The following is a 21,770-nucleotide window of genomic DNA, read 5'->3' as shown; positions in this document are numbered from 1 at the left end:
GAAAGAGGTTTAAATGCAAAAAAGAAAACAATAGCTTATCGTACTGGTGACATTCTCATTATATAAATTCCAAAAAAGTGATTTAATTGAAAGGAGCTGAAAAAACCACACAACGGTTTGTAAACCTAAATAACTATAAATAATATATTTTCCATCCTTGCATACCACCTACAGTATATAAATAAACGCAGCAGGACACATGACCGCGTGGCCTAATGGATAAGGCGTCTGACTTCGAATCAGAAGATTGAGGGTCCGAGTCCCTTCGTGGTCGGTTTTTGCCAATGGTCACACAATTCAGGTTTCCATTCAGAATGGAAGCAGGCTCTTCCAATACTCTCATAGCCATCATGTTCTCATTCCTAATTAATAATAAAGCGGAGTACATACTGCACAGTCATTTAGATTGCATCTTCAGTCTAAAATCTAGTGCATTTAAGTGGCATTAAAAAGTGCTTCTATGTACACGCACTGAATATGTACTAGGTTTGCAGAATTTTGACTTCACAGAATGGGTTTTTAGCTTAAGTGTGTGTAGATGAACTGCAAGGTGTGTAAGTATGTGTTCATGGAGTGCTTCAAGTGTAAAATCTGTATGATTTGTGCAGTTAAAGTGCTAATTTTGCCTACGAGAAAGAAAAGTACTACAGAAGAATTATAAAGGATTGGCACATTGGCTGCCTTTGCTGATGACACAGTTGGCTAATTTGTAAAGCACTGGTGTATTAAGTTGCAGAGTGTGGTTGAACTTGGTTAGTAGACTTGGTGCCTGTTTCTGTGTCCTGATGAAGACAAGGACGGCTTGATACCACTGTCAAAGCCCAGTTTAATGAGAAAAGCATCCATGGAAGAAGAAGTGTTGATTCGAAAATGGTACTCCTCCAATTTCTCTGCACTTGCTACAAATGCAGAGTCTCCATTATAGCACAGAACAGAGTGTTAAAGTCGGGGATGGAAGAGGATGAAAATGGGAAGTTTTCTTATGGAGAGAACTGAGAAATATCCTGTGTGCAGACACCAGTGTTGGACGATTGAATACATTTAAATAATGCCTCTAGAGTGCTGGCATTTATCGGTGCCTCAGTGGCCCAATGGATAAGGCACTGGCCTCCTAAGCCAGGGATTCTGGGTTCGAGTCCCATCTGAGGTGCAAACCAAAGTTCACTCTTACTTTTCCAGGAAAATAAGTATATTTATTGCATGCTTCCTCTCAGATGTTTATGAGGTATTAGGAACTTTGAAATGGTACCATTTTACTTCTGTACTCTTCAGAGTCATGTTGATGTTCTGAAACTACAAAGTCAATTTTTAAACACCTATCTTTGTCAGATGCATTTTTGACCCGGCAGAAGATATTCCTTTGGAAAAAATGATTTGAATTGGATTGGTGTAACTGTTGTTTCTAGAGGTGGTGAAAGGCTTTCAGGCACTTGAATAGGGCAAGTCAGGATTCATGAAACGTATACAACCTTTGAGTGTGTGTAAATTGGAATATCCAGGAAGGAGCAGTTTGTACTACTTTCAAAACAGTTTCTCTCCACTTCTGGAAACATCCAGAGCTATATAAAGCATACTCTGAGCTTTAATCTCATGAAGAAAGAGGTTTAAATGCAAAAAAGAAAACAATAGCTTATCGTACTGGTGACATTCTCATTATATAAATTCCAAAAAAGTGATTTAATTGAAAGGAGCTGAAAAAAACCCACAATGGTTTGTAAACTTAAATAACTATAAATAATTTATTTTCCATCCTTGCATACCACCTACAGTATATAAATAAAAGCAGCAGGACACATGACCGCGTGGCCTAATGGATAAGGCGTCTGACTTCGAATCAGAAGATTGAGGGTTCGAGTCCCTTCGTGGTCGTTTTTTGCCAATGGTCACACAATTCAGGTTTCCATTCAGAATGGAAGCAGGCTCTTCCAATACTCTCATAGCCATCATGTTCTCATTCCTAATTAATAATAAAGTGGAGTACATACTGCACAGTCATTTAGATTGCATCTTCAGTCTAAAATCTAGTGCATTTAAGTGACATTAAAAAGTGCTTCTATGTACACGCACTGAATATGTACTAGGTTTGCAGAATTTTGACTTCACAGAATGGGTTTTTAGCTTAAGTGTGTGTAGATGAACTGCAAGGTGTGTAAGTATGTGTTCATGGAGTGCTTCAAGTGTAAACTCTGTATGATTTGTGCAGTTAAAGTGCTAATTTTGCCTACGAGACAGAAAAGTACTACAGAAGAATTATAAAGGATTGGCACATTGGCTGCCTTTGCTGATGACACAGTTGGCTAATTTGTAAAGCACTGGTGTATTAAGTTGCAGAGTGTGGTTGAACTTGGTTAGTAGACTTGGTGCCTGTTTCTGTGTCCTGCTGAAGACAATGACGGCTTGATACCACTGTCAAAGCCCAGTTTAATGAGAAAAGCATCCATGGAAGAAGAAGTGTTGATTCGAAAATGGTACTCCTCCAATTTCTCTGCACTTGCTACAAATGCAGAGTCTCCATTATAGCACAGAACAGAGTGTTAAAGTCGGGGATGGAAGAGGATGAAAATGGGAAGTTTACTTATGGAGAGAACTGAGAAATATCCTGTGTGCAGACACCAGTGTTGGACGATTGAATACATTTAAATAATGCCTCTAGATTGCTAGCATTTATCGGTGCCTCAGTGGCCTAATAGATAAGGCACTGGCCTCCTAAGCCAGGGATTGTGGGTTCGAGTCCCATCTGAGGTGAAAACAAAAGTTCACTCTTACTTTTCCAGAAAAATAAGTATATTTATTGCATGCTTCCTCTCAGATGTTTATGAGGTATTAGGAACTTTGAAATGGTACCATTTTACTTCTGTACTCTTCAGAGTCATGTTGATGTTCTGAAACTACAAAGTCAATTTTTAAACACCTATCTTTGTCAGATGCATTTTTGACCCGGCAGAAGATATTCCTTTGGAAAAAATGATTTGAATTGGATTGGTGTAACTGTTGTTTCTAGAGGTGGTGAAAGGCTTTCAGGCACTTGAATAGGGCAAGTCAGGATTCATGAAACGTATACAACCTTTGAGTGTGTGTAAATTGGAATATCCAGGAAGGAGCAGTTTGTACTACTTTCAAAACAGTTTCTCTCCACTTCTGGAAACATCCAGAGCTATATAAAGCATACTCTGAGCTTTAATCTCATGAAGAAAGAGGTTTAAATGCAAAAAAGAAAACAATAGCTTATCGTACTGGTGACATTCTCATTATATAAATTCCAAAAAAGTGATTTAATTGAAAGGAGCTGAAAAAACCCCACAATGGTTTGTAAACTTAAATACCTATAAATAATTTATTTTCCATCCTTGCATACCACCTACAGTATATAAATAAACGCAGCAGGACACATGACCGCGTGGCCTAATGGATAAGGCGTCTGACTTCGAATCAGAAGATTGAGGGTTCGAGTCCCTTCGTGGTCGTTTTTTGCCAATGGTCACACAATTCAGGTTTCCATTCAGAATGGAAGCAGGCTCTTCCAATACTCTCATAGCCATCATGTTCTCATTCCTAATTAATAATAAAGTGGAGTACATACTGCACAGTCATTTAGATTGCATCTTCAGTCTAAAATCTAGTGCATTTAAGTGACATTAAAAAGTGCTTCTATGTACACGCACTGAATATGTACTAGGTTTGCAGAATTTTGACTTCACAGAATGGGTTTTTAGCTTAAGTGTGTGTAGATGAACTGCAAGGTGTGTAAGTATGTGTTCATGGAGTGCTTCAAGTGTAAACTCTGTATGATTTGTGCAGTTAAAGTGCTAATTTTGCCTACGAGACAGAAAAGTACTACAGAAGAATTATAAAGGATTGGCACATTGGCTGCCTTTGCTGATGACACAGTTGGCTAATTTGTAAAGCACTGGTGTATTAAGTTGCAGAGTGTGGTTGAACTTGGTTAGTAGACTTGGTGCCTGTTTCTGTGTCCTGCTGAAGACAATGACGGCTTGATACCACTGTCAAAGCCCAGTTTAATGAGAAAAGCATCCATGGAAGAAGAAGTGTTGATTCGAAAATGGTACTCCTCCAATTTATCTGCACTTGCTACAAATGCAGAGTCTCCATTATAGCACAGAACAGAGTGTTAAAGTCGGGGATGGAAGAGGATGAAAATGGGAAGTTTACTTATGGAGAGAACTGAGAAATATCCTGTGTGCAGACACCAGTGTTGGACGATTGAATACATTTAAATAATGCCTCTAGATTGCTAGCATTTATCTGTGCCTCAGTGGCCTAATGGATAAGGCACTGGCCTCCTAAGCCAGGGATTGTGGGTTCGAGTCCCATCTGAGGTGCAAACCAAAGTTCACTCTTACTTTTCCAGAAAAATAAGTATATTCATTACATGCTTCCTCTCAGATGTTTATGAGGTATTAGGAACTTTGAAATAGTACCATTTTACTTCTGTACTCTTCAGAGTCATGTTGATGTTCTGAAACTACAAAGTCAATTTTTAAACACCTATCTTTGTCAGATGCATTTTTGACCCGGCAGAAGATATTCCTTTGGAAAAAATGATTTGAATTGGATTGGTGTAACTGTTGTTCCTAGAGGTGGTGAAAGGCTTTCAGGCACTTGAATAGGGCAAGTCAGGATTCATGAAACGTATACAACCTTTGAGTGTGTGTAAATTGGAATATCCAGGAAGGAGCAGTTTGTACTACTTTCAAAACAGTTTCTCTCCACTTCTGGAAACATCCAGAGGTATATAAAGCATACTCTGAGCTTTAATCTCATGAAGAAAGAGGTTTAAATGCAAAAAAGAAAACAATAGCTTATCGTACTGGTGACATTCTCATTATATAAATTCCAAAAAAGTGATTTAATTGAAAGGAGCTGAAAAAACCCCACAATGGTTTGTAAACCTAAATAACTATAAATAATATATTTTCCATCCTTGCATACCACCTACAGTATATAAAAAAACGCAGCAGGACACATGACCGCGTGGCCTAATGCATAAGGCGTCTGACTTCGAATCAGAAGATTGAGGGTCCGAGTCCCTTCGTGGTCGGTTTTTGCCAATGGTCACACAATTCAGGTTTCCATTCAGAATGGAAGCAGGCTCTTCCAATACTCTCATAGCCATCATGTTCTCATTCCTAATTAATAATAAAGTGGAGTACATACTGCACAGTCATTTAGATTGCATCTTCAGTCTAAAATCTAGTGCATTTAAGTGACATTAAAAAGTGCTTCTATGTACACGCACTGAATATGTACTAGGTTTGCAGAATTTTGACTTCACAGAATGGGTTTTTAGCTTAAGTGTGTGTAGATGAACTGCAAGGTGTGTAAGTATGTGTTCATGGAGTGCTTCAAGTGTAAAATCTGTATGATTTGTGCAGTTAAAGTGCTAATTTTGCCTACGAGAAAGAAAAGTACTACAGAAGAATTATAAAGGATTGGCACATTGGCTGCCTTTGCTGATGACACAGTTGGCTAATTTGTAAAGCATTGGTCTATTAAGTTGCAGAGTGTTGTTGAAAATTGGTTAGTAGACTTGGTGCCTGTTTCTGTGTCCTGCTGAAGACAAGGACGGCTTGATACCACTGTCAAAGCCCAGTTTAATGAGAAAAGCATCCATGGAAGAAGAAGTGTTGATTCGAAAATGGTACTCCTCCAATTTCTCTGCACTTGCTACAAATGCAGAGTCTCCATTATAGCACAGAACAGAGTGTTAAAGTCGGGGATGGAAGAGGATGAAAATGGGAAGTTTACTTATGGAGAGAACTGAGAAATATCCTGTATGCAGACACCAGTGTTGGACGATTGAATACATTTAAATAATGCCTCTAGATCACTGGCATTTATCTGTGCCTCAGTGGCCTAATGGATAAGGCACTGGCCTCCTAAGCCAGGGATTGTGGGTTCGAGTCCCATCTGAGGTGCAAACCAAAGTTCACTCTTACTTTTCCAGAAAAATAAGTATATTTATTACATGCTTCCTCTCAGATGTTTATGAGGTATTAGGAACTTTGAAATGGTACCATTTTACTTCTGTACTCTTCAGAGTCATGTTGATGTTCTGAAACTACAAAGTCAATTTTTAAACACCTATCTTTGTCAGATGCATTTTTGACCCGGCAGAAGATATTCCTTTGGAAAAAATGATTTGAATTGGATTGGTGTAACTGTTGTTTCTAGAGGTGGTGAAAGGCTTTCAGGCACTTGAATAGGGCAAGTCAGGATTCATGAAACGTATACAACCTTTGAGTGTGTGTAAATTGGAATATCCAGGAAGGAGCAGTTTGTACTACTTTCAAAACAGTTTCTCTCCACTTCTGGAAACATCCAGAGCTATATAAAGCATACTCTGAGCTTTAATCTCATGAAGAAAGAGGTTTAAATGCAAAAAAGAAAACAATAGCTTATCGTACTGGTGACATTCTCATTATATAAATTCCAAAAAAGTGATTTAATTGAAAGGAGCTGAAAAAACCACACAACGGTTTGTAAACCTAAATAACTATAAATAATATATTTTCCATCCTTGCATACCACCTACAGTATATAAATAAACGCAGCAGGACACATGACCGTGTGGCCTAATGGATAAGGCGTCTGACTTCGAATCAGAAGATTGAGGGTCCGAGTCCCTTCGTGGTTGGTTTTTGCCAATGGTCACACAATTCAGGTTTCCATTCAGAATGGAAGCAGGCTCTTCCAATACTCTCATAGCCATCATGTTCTCATTCCTAATTAATAATAAAGTGGAGTACATACTGCACAGTCATTTAGATTGCATCTTCAGTCTAAAATCTAGTGCATTTAAGTGGCATTAAAAAGTGCTTCTATGTACACGCACTGAATATGTACTAGGTTTGCAGAATTTTGACTTCACAGAATGGGTTTTTAGCTTAAGTGTGTGTAGATGAACTGCAAGGTGTGTAAGTATGTGTTCATGGAGTGCTTCAAGTGTAAAATCTGTATGATTTGTGCAGTTAAAGTGCTAATTTTGCCTACGAGAAAGAAAAGTACTACAGAAGAATTATAAAGTATTGGCACATTGGCTGCCTTTGCTGATGACACAGTTGGCTAATTTGTAAAGCACTGGTGTATTAAGTTGCAGAGTGTGGTTGAACTTGGTTAGTAGACTTGGTGCCTGTTTCTGTGTCCTGCTGAAGACAAGGACGGCTTGATACCACTGTCAAAGCCCAGTTTAATGAGAAAAGCATCCATGGAAGAAGAAGTGTTGATTCGAAAATGGTACTCCTCCAATTTCTCTGCACTTGCTACAAATGCAGAGTCTCCATTATAGCACAGAACAGAGTGTTAAAGTCGGGGATGGAAGAGGATGAAAATGGGAAGTTTACTTATGGAGAGTACTGAGAAATATCCTGTGTGCAGACACCAGTGTTGGACGATTGAATACATTTAAATAATGCCTCTAGATCACTGGCATTTATCTGTGCATCAGTGTCCTAATGGATAAGGCACTGGCCTCCTAAGCCAGGGATTCTGGGTTCGAGTCCCATCTGAGGTGCAAACCAATGTTCACTCTTACTTTTCCAGAAAAATAAGTATATTTATTACATGCTTCGTCTCAGATGTTTATGAGGTATTAGGAACTTTGAAATGGTACCATTTTACTTCTGTACTCTTCAGAGTCATGTTGATGTTCTGAAACTACAAAGTCGATTTTTAAACACCTATCTTTGTCAGATGCATTTTTGACCCGGCAGAAGATATTCCTTTGGAAAAAATGATTTGAATTGGATTGGTGTAACTGTTGTTTCTAGAGGTGGTGAAAGGCTTTCAGGCACTTGAATAGGGCAAGTCAGGATTCATGAAACGTATACAACCTTTGAGTGTGTGTAAATTGGAATATCCAGGAAGGAGCAGTTTGTACTACTTTCAAAACAGTTTCTTTCCACTTCTGGAAACATCCAGAGCTATATAAAGCATACTCTGAGCTTTAATCTCATGAAGAAAGAGGTTTAAATGCAAAAAAGAAAACAATAGCTTATCGTACTGGTGACATTCTCATTATATAAATTCCAAAAAAGTGATTTAATTGAAAGGAGCTGAAAAAACCACACAACGGTTTGTAAACCTAAATAACTATAAATAATATATTTTCCATCCTTGCATACCACCTACAGTATATAAATAAACGCAGCAGGACACATGACCGTGTGGCCTAATGGATAAGGCGTCTGACTTCGAATCAGAAGATTGAGGGTCCGAGTCCCTTCGTGGTCGGTTTTTGCCAATGGTCACACAATTCAGGTTTCCATTCAGAATGGAAGCAGGCTCTTCCAATACTCTCATAGCCATCATGTTCTCATTCCTAATTAATAATAAAGTGGAGTACATACTGCACAGTCATTTAGATTGCATCTTCAGTCTAAAATCTAGTGCATTTAAGTGGCATTAAAAAGTGCTTCTATGTACACGCACTGAATATGTACTAGGTTTGCAGAATTTTGACTTCACAGAATGGGTTTTTAGCTTAAGTGTGTGTAGATGAACTGCAAGGTGTGTAAGTATGTGTTCATGGAGTGCTTCAAGTGTAAAATCTGTATGATTTGTGCAGTTAAAGTGCTAATTTTGCCTACGAGAAAGAAAAGTACTACAGAAGAATTATAAAGGATTGGCACATTGGCTGCCTTTGCTGATGACACAGTTGGCTAATTTGTAAAGCACTGGTGTATTAAGTTGCAGAGTGTGGTTGAACTTGGTTAGTAGACTTGGTGCCTGTTTCTGTGTCCTGCTGAAGACAAGGACGGCTTGATACCACTGTCAAAGCCCAGTTTAATGAGAAAAGCATCCATGGAAGAAGAAGTGTTGATTCGAAAATGGTACTCCTCCAATTTCTCTGCACTTGCTACAAATGCAGAGCCTCCATTATAGCACAGAACAGAGTGTTAAAGTCGGGGATGGAAGAGGATGAAAATGGGAAGTTTTCTTATGGAGAGAACTGAGAAATATCCTGTGTGCAGACACCAGTGTTGGACGATTGAATACATTTAAATAATGCCTCTAGATTGCTGGCATTTATCGGTGCCTCAGTGGCCCAATGGATAAGGCACTGGCCTCCTAAGCCAGGGATTCTGGGTTCGAGTCCCATCTGAGGTGCAAACCAAAGTTCACTCTTACTTTTCCAGAAAAATAAGTATATTTATTGCATGCTTCCTCTCAGATGTTTATGAGGTATTAGGAACTTTGAAATGGTACCATTTTACTTCTGTACTCTTCAGAGTCATGTTGATGTTCTGAAACTACAAAGTCAATTTTTAAACACCTATCTTTGTCAGATGCATTTTTGACCCGGCAGAAGATATTCCTTTGGAAAAAATGATTTGAATTGGATTGGTGTAACTGTTGTTTCTAGAGGTGGTGAAAGGCTTTCAGGCACTTGAATAGGGCAAGTCAGGATTCATGAAACGTATACAACCTTTGAGTGTGTGTAAATTGGAATATCCAGGAAGGAGCAGTTTGTACTACTTTCAAAACAGTTTCTCTCCACTTCTGGAAACATCCAGAGCTATATAAAGCATACTCTGAGCTTTAATCTCATGAAGAAAGAGGTTTAAATGCAAAAAAGAAAACAATAGCTTATCGTACTGGTGACATTCTCATTATATAAATTCCAAAAAAGTGATTTAATTGAAAGGAGCTGAAAAAACCCCACAATGGTTTGTAAACTTAAATAACTATAAATAATTTATTTTCCATCCTTGCATACCACCTACAGTATATAAATAAACGCAGCAGGACACATGACCGCGTGGCCTAATGGATAAGGCGTCTGACTTCGAATCAGAAGATTGAGGGTTCGAGTCCCTTCGTGGTCGTTTTTTGCCAATGGTCACACAATTCAGGTTTCCATTCAGAATGGAAGCAGGCTCTTCCAATACTCTCATAGCCATCATGTTCTCATTCCTAATTAATAATAAAGTGGAGTACATACTGCACAGTCATTTAGATTGCATCTTCAGTCTAAAATCTAGTGCATTTAAGTGACATTAAAAAGTGCTTCTATGTACACGCACTGAATATGTACTAGGTTTGCAGAATTTTGACTTCACAGAATGGGTTTTTAGCTTAAGTGTGTGTAGATGAACTGCAAGGTGTGTAAGTATGTGTTCATGGAGTGCTTCAAGTGTAAAATCTGTATGATTTGTGCAGTTAAAGTGCTAATTTTGCCTACGAGAAAGAAAAGTACTACAGAAGAATTATAAAGGATTGGCACATTGGCTGCCTTTGCTGATGACACAGTTGGCTAATTTGTAAAGCATTGGTCTATTAAGTTGCAGAGTGTTGTTGAAAATTGGTTAGTAGACTTGGTGCCTGTTTCTGTGTCCTGCTGAAGACAAGGACGGCTTGATACCACTGTCAAAGCCCAGTTTAATGAGAAAAGCATCCATGGAAGAAGAAGTGTTGATTCGAAAATGGTACTCCTCCAATTTCTCTGCACTTGCTACAAATGCAGAGTCTCCATTATAGCACAGAACAGAGTGTTAAAGTCGGGGATGGAAGAGGATGAAAATGGGAAGTTTACTTATGGAGAGAACTGAGAAATATCCTGTGTGCAGACACCAGTGTTGGACGATTGAATACATTTAAATAATGCCTCTAGATCGCTGGCATTTATCTGTACCTCAGTGGCCTAATGGATAAGGCACTGGCCTCCTAAGCCAGGGATTCTGGGTTCGAGTCCCATCTGAGGTGCAAACCAAAGTTCACTCTTACTTTTCCAGAAAAATAAGTATATTCATTACATGCTTCCTCTCAGATGTTTATGAGGTATTAGGAACTTTGAAATAGTACCATTTTACTTCTGTACTCTTCAGAGTCATGTTGATGTTCTGAAACTACAAAGTCAATTTTTAAACACCTATCTTTGTCAGATGCATTTTTGACCCGGCAGAAGATATTCCTTTGGAAAAAATGATTTGAATTGGATTGGTGTAACTGTTGTTCCTAGAGGTGGTGAAAGGCTTTCAGGCACTTGAATAGGGCAAGTCAGGATTCATGAAACGTATACAACCTTTGAGTGTGTGTAAATTGGAATATCCAGGAAGGAGCAGTTTGTACTACTTTCAAAACAGTTTCTCTCCACTTCTGGAAACATCCAGAGGTATATAAAGCATACTCTGAGCTTTAATCTCATGAAGAAAGAGGTTTAAATGCAAAAAAGAAAACAATAGCTTATCGTACTGGTGACATTCTCATTATATAAATTCCAAAAAAGTGATTTAATTGAAAGGAGCTGAAAAAACCCCACAATGGTTTGTAAACCTAAATAACTATAAATAATATATTTTCCATCCTTGCATACCACCTACAGTATATAAAAAAACGCAGCAGGACACATGACCGCGTGGCCTAATGCATAAGGCGTCTGACTTCGAATCAGAAGATTGAGGGTCCGAGTCCCTTCGTGGTCGGTTTTTGCCAATGGTCACACAATTCAGGTTTCCATTCAGAATGGAAGCAGGCTCTTCCAATACTCTCATAGCCATCATGTTCTCATTCCTAATTAATAATAAAGTGGAGTACATACTGCACAGTCATTTAGATTGCATCTTCAGTCTAAAATCTAGTGCATTTAAGTGACATTAAAAAGTGCTTCTATGTACACGCACTGAATATGTACTAGGTTTGCAGAATTTTGACTTCACAGAATGGGTTTTTAGCTTAAGTGTGTGTAGATGAACTGCAAGGTGTGTAAGTATGTGTTCATGGAGTGCTTCAAGTGTAAAATCTGTATGATTTGTGCAGTTAAAGTGCTAATTTTGCCTACGAGAAAGAAAAGTACTACAGAAGAATTATAAAGGATTGGCACATTGGCTGCCTTTGCTGATGACACAGTTGGCTAATTTGTAAAGCATTGGTCTATTAAGTTGCAGAGTGTTGTTGAAAATTGGTTAGTAGACTTGGTGCCTGTTTCTGTGTCCTGCTGAAGACAAGGACGGCTTGATACCACTGTCAAAGCCCAGTTTAATGAGAAAAGCATCCATGGAAGAAGAAGTGTTGATTCGAAAATGGTACTCCTCCAATTTCTCTGCACTTGCTACAAATGCAGAGTCTCCATTATAGCACAGAACAGAGTGTTAAAGTCGGGGATGGAAGAGGATGAAAATGGGAAGTTTACTTATGGAGAGAACTGAGAAATATCCTGTATGCAGACACCAGTGTTGGACGATTGAATACATTTAAATAATGCCTCTAGATCACTGGCATTTATCTGTGCCTCAGTGGCCTAATGGATAAGGCACTGGCCTCCTAAGCCAGGGATTGTGGGTTCGAGTCCCATCTGAGGTGCAAACCAAAGTTCACTCTTACTTTTCCAGAAAAATAAGTATATTTATTACATGCTTCCTCTCAGATGTTTATGAGGTATTAGGAACTTTGAAATGGTACCATTTTACTTCTGTACTCTTCAGAGTCATGTTGATGTTCTGAAACTACAAAGTCAATTTTTAAACACCTATCTTTGTCAGATGCATTTTTGACCCGGCAGAAGATATTCCTTTGGAAAAAATGATTTGAATTGGATTGGTGTAACTGTTGTTTCTAGAGGTGGTGAAAGGCTTTCAGGCACTTGAATAGGGCAAGTCAGGATTCATGAAACGTATACAACCTTTGAGTGTGTGTAAATTGGAATATCCAGGAAGGAGCAGTTTGTACTACTTTCAAAACAGTTTCTCTCCACTTCTGGAAACATCCAGAGCTATATAAAGCATACTCTGAGCTTTAATCTCATGAAGAAAGAGGTTTAAATGCAAAAAAGAAAACAATAGCTTATCGTACTGGTGACATTCTCATTATATAAATTCCAAAAAAGTGATTTAATTGAAAGGAGCTGAAAAAACCACACAACGGTTTGTAAACCTAAATAACTATAAATAATATATTTTCCATCCTTGCATACCACCTACAGTATATAAATAAACGCAGCAGGACACATGACCGTGTGGCCTAATGGATAAGGCGTCTGACTTCGAATCAGAAGATTGAGGGTCCGAGTCCCTTCGTGGTTGGTTTTTGCCAATGGTCACACAATTCAGGTTTCCATTCAGAATGGAAGCAGGCTCTTCCAATACTCTCATAGCCATCATGTTCTCATTCCTAATTAATAATAAAGTGGAGTACATACTGCACAGTCATTTAGATTGCATCTTCAGTCTAAAATCTAGTGCATTTAAGTGGCATTAAAAAGTGCTTCTATGTACACGCACTGAATATGTACTAGGTTTGCAGAATTTTGACTTCACAGAATGGGTTTTTAGCTTAAGTGTGTGTAGATGAACTGCAAGGTGTGTAAGTATGTGTTCATGGAGTGCTTCAAGTGTAAAATCTGTATGATTTGTGCAGTTAAAGTGCTAATTTTGCCTACGAGAAAGAAAAGTACTACAGAAGAATTATAAAGTATTGGCACATTGGCTGCCTTTGCTGATGACACAGTTGGCTAATTTGTAAAGCACTGGTGTATTAAGTTGCAGAGTGTGGTTGAACTTGGTTAGTAGACTTGGTGCCTGTTTCTGTGTCCTGCTGAAGACAAGGACGGCTTGATACCACTGTCAAAGCCCAGTTTAATGAGAAAAGCATCCATGGAAGAAGAAGTGTTGATTCGAAAATGGTACTCCTCCAATTTCTCTGCACTTGCTACAAATGCAGAGTCTCCATTATAGCACAGAACAGAGTGTTAAAGTCGGGGATGGAAGAGGATGAAAATGGGAAGTTTACTTATGGAGAGTACTGAGAAATATCCTGTGTGCAGACACCAGTGTTGGACGATTGAATACATTTAAATAATGCCTCTAGATCACTGGCATTTATCTGTGCATCAGTGTCCTAATGGATAAGGCACTGGCCTCCTAAGCCAGGGATTCTGGGTTCGAGTCCCATCTGAGGTGCAAACCAATGTTCACTCTTACTTTTCCAGAAAAATAAGTATATTTATTACATGCTTCGTCTCAGATGTTTATGAGGTATTAGGAACTTTGAAATGGTACCATTTTACTTCTGTACTCTTCAGAGTCATGTTGATGTTCTGAAACTACAAAGTCGATTTTTAAACACCTATCTTTGTCAGATGCATTTTTGACCCGGCAGAAGATATTCCTTTGGAAAAAATGATTTGAATTGGATTGGTGTAACTGTTGTTTCTAGAGGTGGTGAAAGGCTTTCAGGCACTTGAATAGGGCAAGTCAGGATTCATGAAACGTATACAACCTTTGAGTGTGTGTAAATTGGAATATCCAGGAAGGAGCAGTTTGTACTACTTTCAAAACAGTTTCTTTCCACTTCTGGAAACATCCAGAGCTATATAAAGCATACTCTGAGCTTTAATCTCATGAAGAAAGAGGTTTAAATGCAAAAAAGAAAACAATAGCTTATCGTACTGGTGACATTCTCATTATATAAATTCCAAAAAAGTGATTTAATTGAAAGGAGCTGAAAAAACCACACAACGGTTTGTAAACCTAAATAACTATAAATAATATATTTTCCATCCTTGCATACCACCTACAGTATATAAATAAACGCAGCAGGACACATGACCGTGTGGCCTAATGGATAAGGCGTCTGACTTCGAATCAGAAGATTGAGGGTCCGAGTCCCTTCGTGGTCGGTTTTTGCCAATGGTCACACAATTCAGGTTTCCATTCAGAATGGAAGCAGGCTCTTCCAATACTCTCATAGCCATCATGTTCTCATTCCTAATTAATAATAAAGTGGAGTACATACTGCACAGTCATTTAGATTGCATCTTCAGTCTAAAATCTAGTGCATTTAAGTGGCATTAAAAAGTGCTTCTATGTACACGCACTGAATATGTACTAGGTTTGCAGAATTTTGACTTCACAGAATGGGTTTTTAGCTTAAGTGTGTGTAGATGAACTGCAAGGTGTGTAAGTATGTGTTCATGGAGTGCTTCAAGTGTAAAATCTGTATGATTTGTGCAGTTAAAGTGCTAATTTTGCCTACGAGAAAGAAAAGTACTACAGAAGAATTATAAAGGATTGGCACATTGGCTGCCTTTGCTGATGACACAGTTGGCTAATTTGTAAAGCACTGGTGTATTAAGTTGCAGAGTGTGGTTGAACTTGGTTAGTAGACTTGGTGCCTGTTTCTGTGTCCTGCTGAAGACAAGGACGGCTTGATACCACTGTCAAAGCCCAGTTTAATGAGAAAAGCATCCATGGAAGAAGAAGTGTTGATTCGAAAATGGTACTCCTCCAATTTCTCTGCACTTGCTACAAATGCAGAGCCTCCATTATAGCACAGAACAGAGTGTTAAAGTCGGGGATGGAAGAGGATGAAAATGGGAAGTTTTCTTATGGAGAGAACTGAGAAATATCCTGTGTGCAGACACCAGTGTTGGACGATTGAATACATTTAAATAATGCCTCTAGATTGCTGGCATTTATCGGTGCCTCAGTGGCCCAATGGATAAGGCACTGGCCTCCTAAGCCAGGGATTCTGGGTTCGAGTCCCATCTGAGGTGCAAACCAAAGTTCACTCTTACTTTTCCAGAAAAATAAGTATATTTATTGCATGCTTCCTCTCAGATGTTTATGAGGTATTAGGAACTTTGAAATGGTACCATTTTACTTCTGTACTCTTCAGAGTCATGTTGATGTTCTGAAACTACAAAGTCAATTTTTAAACACCTATCTTTGTCAGATGCATTTTTGACCCGGCAGAAGATATTCCTTTGGAAAAAATGATTTGAATTGGATTGGTGTAACTGTTGTTTCTAGAGGTGGTGAAAGGCTTTCAGGCACTTGAATAGGGCAAGTCAGGATTCATGAAACGTATACAACCTTTGAGTGTGTGTAAATTGGAATATCCAGGAAGGAGCAGTTTGTACTACTTTCAAAACAGTTTCTCTCCACTTCTGGAAACATCCAGAGCTATATAAAGCATACTCTGAGCTTTAATCTCATGAAGAAAGAGGTTTAAATGCAAAAAAGAAAACAATAGCTTATCGTACTGGTGACATTCTCATTATATAAATTCCAAAAAAGTGATTTAATTGAAAGGAGCTGAAAAAACCCCACAATGGTTTGTAAACTTAAATAACTATAAATAATTTATTTTCCATCCTTGCATACCACCTACAGTATATAAATAAACGCAGCAGGACACATGACCGCGTGGCCTAATGGATAAGGCGTCTGACTTCGAATCAGAAGATTGAGGGTTCGAGTCCCTTCGTGGTCGTTTTTTGCCAATGGTCACACAATTCAGGTTTCCATTCAGAATGGAAGCAGGCTCTTCCAATACTCTCATAGCCATCATGTTCTCATTCCTAATTAATAATAAAGTGGAGTACATACTGCACAGTCATTTAGATTGCATCTTCAGTCTAAAATCTAGTGCATTTAAGTGACATTAAAAAGTGCTTCTATGTACACGCACTGAATATGTACTAGGTTTGCAGAATTTTGACTTCACAGAATGGGTTTTTAGCTTAAGTGTGTGTAGATGAACTGCAAGGTGTGTAAGTATGTGTTCATGGAGTGCTTCAAGTGTAAAATCTGTATGATTTGTGCAGTTAAAGTGCTAATTTTGCCTACGAGAAAGAAAAGTACTACAGAAGAATTATAAAGGATTGGCACATTGGCTGCCTTTGCTGATGACACAGTTGGCTAATTTGTAAAGCATTGGTCTATTAAGTTGCAGAGTGTTGTTGAAAATTGGTTAGTAGACTTGGTGCCTGTTTCTGTGTCCTGCTGAAGACAAGGACGGCTTGATACCACTGTCAAAGCCCAGTTTAATGAGAAAAGCATCCATGGAAGAAGAAGTGTTGATTCGAAAATGGTACTCCTCCAATTTCTCTGCACTTGCTACAAATGCAGAGTCTCCATTATAGCACAGAACAGAGTGTTAAAGTCGGGGATGGAAGAGGATGAAAATGGGAAGTTTACTTATGGAGAGAACTGAGAAATATCCTGTGTGCAGACACCAGTGTTGGACGATTGAATACATTTAAATAATGCCTCTAGATCGCTGGCATTTATCTGTACCTCAGTGGCCTAATGGATAAGGCACTGGCCTCCTAAGCCAGGGATTCTGGGTTCGAGTCCCATCTGAGGTGCAAACCAAAGTTCACTCTTACTTTTCCAGAAAAATAAGTATATTCATTACATGCTTCCTCTCAGATGTTTATGAGGTATTAGGAACTTTGAAATAGTACCATTTTACTTCTGTACTCTTCAGAGTCATGTTGATGTTCTGAAACTACAAAGTCAATTTTTAAACACCTATCTTTGTCAGATGCATTTTTGACCCGGCAGAAGATATTCCTTTGGAAAAAATGATTTGAATTGGATTGGTGTAACTGTTGTTCCTAGAGGTGGTGAAAGGCTTTCAGGCACTTGAATAGGGCAAGTCAGGATTCATGAAACGTATACAACCTTTGAGTGTGTGTAAATTGGAATATCCAGGAAGGAGCAGTTTGTACTACTTTCAAAACAGTTTCTCTCCACTTCTGGAAACATCCAGAGGTATATAAAGCATACTCTGAGCTTTAATCTCATGAAGAAAGAGGTTTAAATGCAAAAAAGAAAACAATAGCTTATCGTACTGGTGACATTCTCATTATATAAATTCCAAAAAAGTGATTTAATTGAAAGGAGCTGAAAAAACCCCACAATGGTTTGTAAACCTAAATAACTATAAATAATATATTTTCCATCCTTGCATACCACCTACAGTATATAAATAAACGCAGCAGGACACATGACCGCGTGGCCTAATGCATAAGGCGTCTGACTTCGAATCAGAAGATTGAGGGTCCGAGTCCCTTCGTGGTCGGTTTTTGCCAATGGTCACACAATTCAGGTTTCCATTCAGAATGGAAGCAGGCTCTTCCAATACTCTCATAGCCATCATGTTCTCATTCCTAATTAATAATAAAGTGGAGTACATACTGCACAGTCATTTAGATTGCATCTTCAGTCTAAAATCTAGTGCATTTAAGTGACATTAAAAAGTGCTTCTATGTACACGCACTGAATATGTACTAGGTTTGCAGAATTTTGACTTCACAGAATGGGTTTTTAGCTTAAGTGTGTGTAGATGAACTGCAAGGTGTGTAAGTATGTGTTCATGGAGTGCTTCAAGTGTAAAATCTGTATGATTTGTGCAGTTAAAGTGCTAATTTTGCCTACGAGAAAGAAAAGTACTACAGAAGAATTATAAAGGATTGGCACATTGGCTGCCTTTGCTGATGACACAGTTGGCTAATTTGTAAAGCATTGGTCTATTAAGTTGCAGAGTGTTGTTGAAAATTGGTTAGTAGACTTGGTGCCTGTTTCTGTGTCCTGCTGAAGACAAGGACGGCTTGATACCACTGTCAAAGCCCAGTTTAATGAGAAAAGCATCCATGGAAGAAGAAGTGTTGATTCGAAAATGGTACTCCTCCAATTTCTCTGCACTTGCTACAAATGCAGAGTCTCCATTATAGCACAGAACAGAGTGTTAAAGTCGGGGATGGAAGAGGATGAAAATGGGAAGTTTACTTATGGAGAGAACTGAGAAATATCCTGTATGCAGACACCAGTGTTGGACGATTGAATACATTTAAATAATGCCTCTAGATCACTGGCATTTATCTGTGCCTCAGTGGCCTAATGGATAAGGCACTGGCCTCCTAAGCCAGGGATTGTGGGTTCGAGTCCCATCTGAGGTGCAAACCAAAGTTCACTCTTACTTTTCCAGAAAAATAAGTATATTTATTACATGCTTCCTCTCAGATGTTTATGAGGTATTAGGAACTTTGAAATGGTACCATTTTACTTCTGTACTCTTCAGAGTCATGTTGATGTTCTGAAACTACAAAGTCAATTTTTAAACACCTATCTTTGTCAGATGCATTTTTGACCCGGCAGAAGATATTCCTTTGGAAAAAATGATTTGAATTGGATTGGTGTAACTGTTGTTCCTAGAGGTGGTGAAAGGCTTTCAGGCACTTGAATAGGGCAAGTCAGGATTCATGAAACGTATACAACCTTTGAGTGTGTGTAAATTGGAATATCCAGGAAGGAGCAGTTTGTACTACTTTCAAAACAGTTTCTCTCCACTTCTGGAAACATCCAGAGGTATATAAAGCATACTCTGAGCTTTAATCCCATGAAGAAAGAGGTTTAAATGCAAAAAAGAAAACAATAGCTTATCGTACTGGTGACATTCTCATTATATAAATTCCAAAAAAGTGATTTAATTGAAAGGAGCTGAAAAAACCCCACAATGGTTTGTAAACCTAAATAACTATAAATAATATATTTTCCATCCTTGCATACCACCTACAGTATATAAATAAACGCAGCAGGACACATGACCGCGTGGCCTAATGCATAAGGCGTCTGACTTCGAATCAGAACATTGAGGGTCCGAGTCCCTTCGTGGTCGGTTTTTGCCAATGGTCACACAATTCAGGTTTCCATTCAGAATGGAAGCAGGCTCTTCCAATACTCTCATAGCCATCATGTTCTCATTCCTAATTAATAATAAAGTGGAGTACATACTGCACAGTCATTTAGATTGCATCTTCAGTCTAAAATCTAGTGCATTTAAGTGACATTAAAAAGTGCTTCTATGTACACGCACTGAATATGTACTAGGTTTGCAGAATTTTGACTTCACAGAATGGGTTTTTAGCTTAAGTGTGTGTAGATGAACTGCAAGGTGTGTAAGTATGTGTTCATGGAGTGCTTCAAGTGTAAAATCTGTATGATTTGTGCAGTTAAAGTGCTAATTTTGCCTACGAGAAAGAAAAGTACTACAGAAGAATTATAAAGGATTGGCACATTGGCTGCCTTTGCTGATGACACAGTTGGCTAATTTGTAAAGCATTGGTCTATTAAGTTGCAGAGTGTTGTTGAAAATTGGTTAGTAGACTTGGTGCCTGTTTCTGTGTCCTGCTGAAGACAAGGACGGCTTGATACCACTGTCAAAGCCCAGTTTAATGAGAAAAGCATCCATGGAAGAAGAAGTGTTGATTCGAAAATGGTACTCCTCCAATTTCTCTGCACTTGCTACAAATGCAGAGTCTCCATTATAGCACAGAACAGAGTGTTAAAGTCGGGGATGGAAGAGGATGAAAATGGGAAGTTTACTTATGGAGAGAACTGAGAAATATCCTGTATTCAGACACCAGTGTTGGACGATTGAATACATTTAAATAATGCCTCTAGATCACTGGCATTTATCTGTGCCTCAGTGGCCTAATGGATAAGGCACTGGCCTCCTAAGCCAGGGATTGTGGGTTCGAGTCCCATCTGAGGTGCAAACCAAAGTTCACTCTTACTTTTCCAGAAAAATAAGTATATTCATTACATGCTTCCTCTCAGATGTTTATGAGGTATTAGGAACTTTGAAATGGTACCATTTTACTTCTGTACTCTTCAGAGTCATGTTGATGTTCTGAAACTACAAAGTCAATTTTTAAACACCTATCTTTGTCAGATGCATTTTTGACCCGGCAGAAGATATTCCTTTGGAAAAAATGATTTGAATTGGATTGGTGTAACTGTTGTTCCTAGAGGTGGTGAAAGGCTTTCAGGCACTTGAATAGGGCAAGTCAGGATTCATGAAACGTATACAACCTTTGAGTGTGTGTAAATTGGAATATCCAGGAAGGAGCAGTTTGTACTACTTTCAAAACAGTTTCTCTCCACTTCTGGAAACATCCAGAGCTATATAAAGCATACTCTGAGCTTTAATCCCATGAAGAAAGAGGTTTAAATGCAAAAAAGAAAACAATAGCTTATCGTACTGGTGACATTCTCATTATATAAATTCCAAAAAAGTGATTTAATTGAAAGGAGCTGAAAAAACCACACAACGGTTTGTAAACCTAAATAACTATAAATAATATATTTTCCATCCTTGCATACCACCTACAGTATATAAATAAACGCAGCAGGACACATGACCGCGTGGCCTAATGGATAAGGCGTCTGACTTCGAATCAGAAGATTGAGGGTCCGAGTCCCTTCGTGGTCGGTTTTTGCCAATGGTCACACAATTCAGGTTTCCATTCAGAATGGAAGCAGGCTCTTCCAATACTCTCATAGCCATCATGTTCTCATTCCTAATTAATAATAAAGCGGAGTACATACTGCACAGTCATTTAGATTGCATCTTCAGTCTAAAATCTAGTGCATTTAAGTGGCATTAAAAAGTGCTTCTATGTACACGCACTGAATATGTACTAGGTTTGCAGAATTTTGACTTCACAGAATGGGTTTTTAGCTTAAGTGTGTGTAGATGAACTGCAAGGTGTGTAAGTATGTGTTCATGGAGTGCTTCAAGTGTAAAATCTGTATGATTTGTGCAGTTAAAGTGCTAATTTTGCCTACGAGAAAGAAAAGTACTACAGAAGAATTATAAAGGATTGGCACATTGGCTGCCTTTGCTGATGACACAGTTGGCTAATTTGTAAAGCACTGGTGTATTAAGTTGCAGAGTGTGGTTGAACTTGGTTAGTAGACTTGGTGCCTGTTTCTGTGTCCTGCTGAAGACAAGGATGGCTTGATACCACTGTCAAAGCCCAGTTTAATGAGAAAAGCATCCATGGAAGAAGAAGTGTTGATTCGAAAATGGTACTCCTCCAATTTCTCTGCACTTGCTACAAATGCAGAGTCTCCATTATAGCACAGAACAGAGTGTTAAAGTCGGGGATGGAAGAGGATGAAAATGGGAAGTTTTCTTATGGAGAGAACTGAGAAATATCCTGTGTGCAGACACCAGTGTTGGAC

General features: G+C 38.6%; 21 non-coding genes across 21 annotated transcripts; all 21 read left to right on the top strand.

Annotated features, from left to right (window-relative positions):
• The first annotated feature begins 201 nt into the window (after positions 1-201).
• TRNAR-UCG (transfer RNA arginine (anticodon UCG)) lies at positions 202-274 on the top strand. The gene has a single exon. It is a non-coding gene; the product is annotated as a tRNA-Arg (tRNA).
• Positions 275-1,077: 803 nt separating this feature from the next.
• On the top strand, positions 1,078-1,150 carry TRNAR-CCU (transfer RNA arginine (anticodon CCU)). Its single transcript has one exon. It is a non-coding gene; the product is annotated as a tRNA-Arg (tRNA).
• A 646-nt stretch (positions 1,151-1,796) lies between these two features.
• Positions 1,797-1,869, top strand: TRNAR-UCG (transfer RNA arginine (anticodon UCG)). Its single transcript has one exon. It is a non-coding gene; the product is annotated as a tRNA-Arg (tRNA).
• Positions 1,870-2,672: 803 nt separating this feature from the next.
• TRNAR-CCU (transfer RNA arginine (anticodon CCU)) lies at positions 2,673-2,745 on the top strand. Its single transcript has one exon. It is a non-coding gene; the product is annotated as a tRNA-Arg (tRNA).
• A 646-nt stretch (positions 2,746-3,391) lies between these two features.
• TRNAR-UCG (transfer RNA arginine (anticodon UCG)) lies at positions 3,392-3,464 on the top strand. The gene has a single exon. It is a non-coding gene; the product is annotated as a tRNA-Arg (tRNA).
• An 803-nt stretch (positions 3,465-4,267) lies between these two features.
• TRNAR-CCU (transfer RNA arginine (anticodon CCU)) lies at positions 4,268-4,340 on the top strand. Its single transcript has one exon. It is a non-coding gene; the product is annotated as a tRNA-Arg (tRNA).
• A 1,523-nt stretch (positions 4,341-5,863) lies between these two features.
• On the top strand, positions 5,864-5,936 carry TRNAR-CCU (transfer RNA arginine (anticodon CCU)). Its single transcript has one exon. It is a non-coding gene; the product is annotated as a tRNA-Arg (tRNA).
• Positions 5,937-6,582: 646 nt separating this feature from the next.
• On the top strand, positions 6,583-6,655 carry TRNAR-UCG (transfer RNA arginine (anticodon UCG)). The gene has a single exon. It is a non-coding gene; the product is annotated as a tRNA-Arg (tRNA).
• Positions 6,656-8,177: 1,522 nt separating this feature from the next.
• TRNAR-UCG (transfer RNA arginine (anticodon UCG)) lies at positions 8,178-8,250 on the top strand. The gene has a single exon. It is a non-coding gene; the product is annotated as a tRNA-Arg (tRNA).
• Positions 8,251-9,053: 803 nt separating this feature from the next.
• TRNAR-CCU (transfer RNA arginine (anticodon CCU)) lies at positions 9,054-9,126 on the top strand. The gene has a single exon. It is a non-coding gene; the product is annotated as a tRNA-Arg (tRNA).
• A 646-nt stretch (positions 9,127-9,772) lies between these two features.
• On the top strand, positions 9,773-9,845 carry TRNAR-UCG (transfer RNA arginine (anticodon UCG)). Its single transcript has one exon. It is a non-coding gene; the product is annotated as a tRNA-Arg (tRNA).
• An 804-nt stretch (positions 9,846-10,649) lies between these two features.
• TRNAR-CCU (transfer RNA arginine (anticodon CCU)) lies at positions 10,650-10,722 on the top strand. The gene has a single exon. It is a non-coding gene; the product is annotated as a tRNA-Arg (tRNA).
• Positions 10,723-12,245: 1,523 nt separating this feature from the next.
• On the top strand, positions 12,246-12,318 carry TRNAR-CCU (transfer RNA arginine (anticodon CCU)). The gene has a single exon. It is a non-coding gene; the product is annotated as a tRNA-Arg (tRNA).
• A 646-nt stretch (positions 12,319-12,964) lies between these two features.
• TRNAR-UCG (transfer RNA arginine (anticodon UCG)) lies at positions 12,965-13,037 on the top strand. The gene has a single exon. It is a non-coding gene; the product is annotated as a tRNA-Arg (tRNA).
• A 1,522-nt stretch (positions 13,038-14,559) lies between these two features.
• On the top strand, positions 14,560-14,632 carry TRNAR-UCG (transfer RNA arginine (anticodon UCG)). The gene has a single exon. It is a non-coding gene; the product is annotated as a tRNA-Arg (tRNA).
• An 803-nt stretch (positions 14,633-15,435) lies between these two features.
• Positions 15,436-15,508, top strand: TRNAR-CCU (transfer RNA arginine (anticodon CCU)). The gene has a single exon. It is a non-coding gene; the product is annotated as a tRNA-Arg (tRNA).
• A 646-nt stretch (positions 15,509-16,154) lies between these two features.
• TRNAR-UCG (transfer RNA arginine (anticodon UCG)) lies at positions 16,155-16,227 on the top strand. The gene has a single exon. It is a non-coding gene; the product is annotated as a tRNA-Arg (tRNA).
• An 804-nt stretch (positions 16,228-17,031) lies between these two features.
• On the top strand, positions 17,032-17,104 carry TRNAR-CCU (transfer RNA arginine (anticodon CCU)). The gene has a single exon. It is a non-coding gene; the product is annotated as a tRNA-Arg (tRNA).
• A 1,523-nt stretch (positions 17,105-18,627) lies between these two features.
• TRNAR-CCU (transfer RNA arginine (anticodon CCU)) lies at positions 18,628-18,700 on the top strand. Its single transcript has one exon. It is a non-coding gene; the product is annotated as a tRNA-Arg (tRNA).
• A 1,523-nt stretch (positions 18,701-20,223) lies between these two features.
• TRNAR-CCU (transfer RNA arginine (anticodon CCU)) lies at positions 20,224-20,296 on the top strand. The gene has a single exon. It is a non-coding gene; the product is annotated as a tRNA-Arg (tRNA).
• Positions 20,297-20,942: 646 nt separating this feature from the next.
• Positions 20,943-21,015, top strand: TRNAR-UCG (transfer RNA arginine (anticodon UCG)). The gene has a single exon. It is a non-coding gene; the product is annotated as a tRNA-Arg (tRNA).
• Positions 21,016-21,770: the final 755 nt, after the last annotated feature.

This window comes from Lissotriton helveticus, chromosome 5_1 (genome assembly GCF_964261635.1).
Source record: "Lissotriton helveticus chromosome 5_1, aLisHel1.1, whole genome shotgun sequence".
NCBI lineage: Eukaryota > Metazoa > Chordata > Amphibia > Caudata > Salamandridae > Lissotriton > Lissotriton helveticus.
The sequence above is the reverse complement of the archived record's forward strand: the minus strand, read 5'-3'. Positions and strand labels throughout refer to the sequence as shown.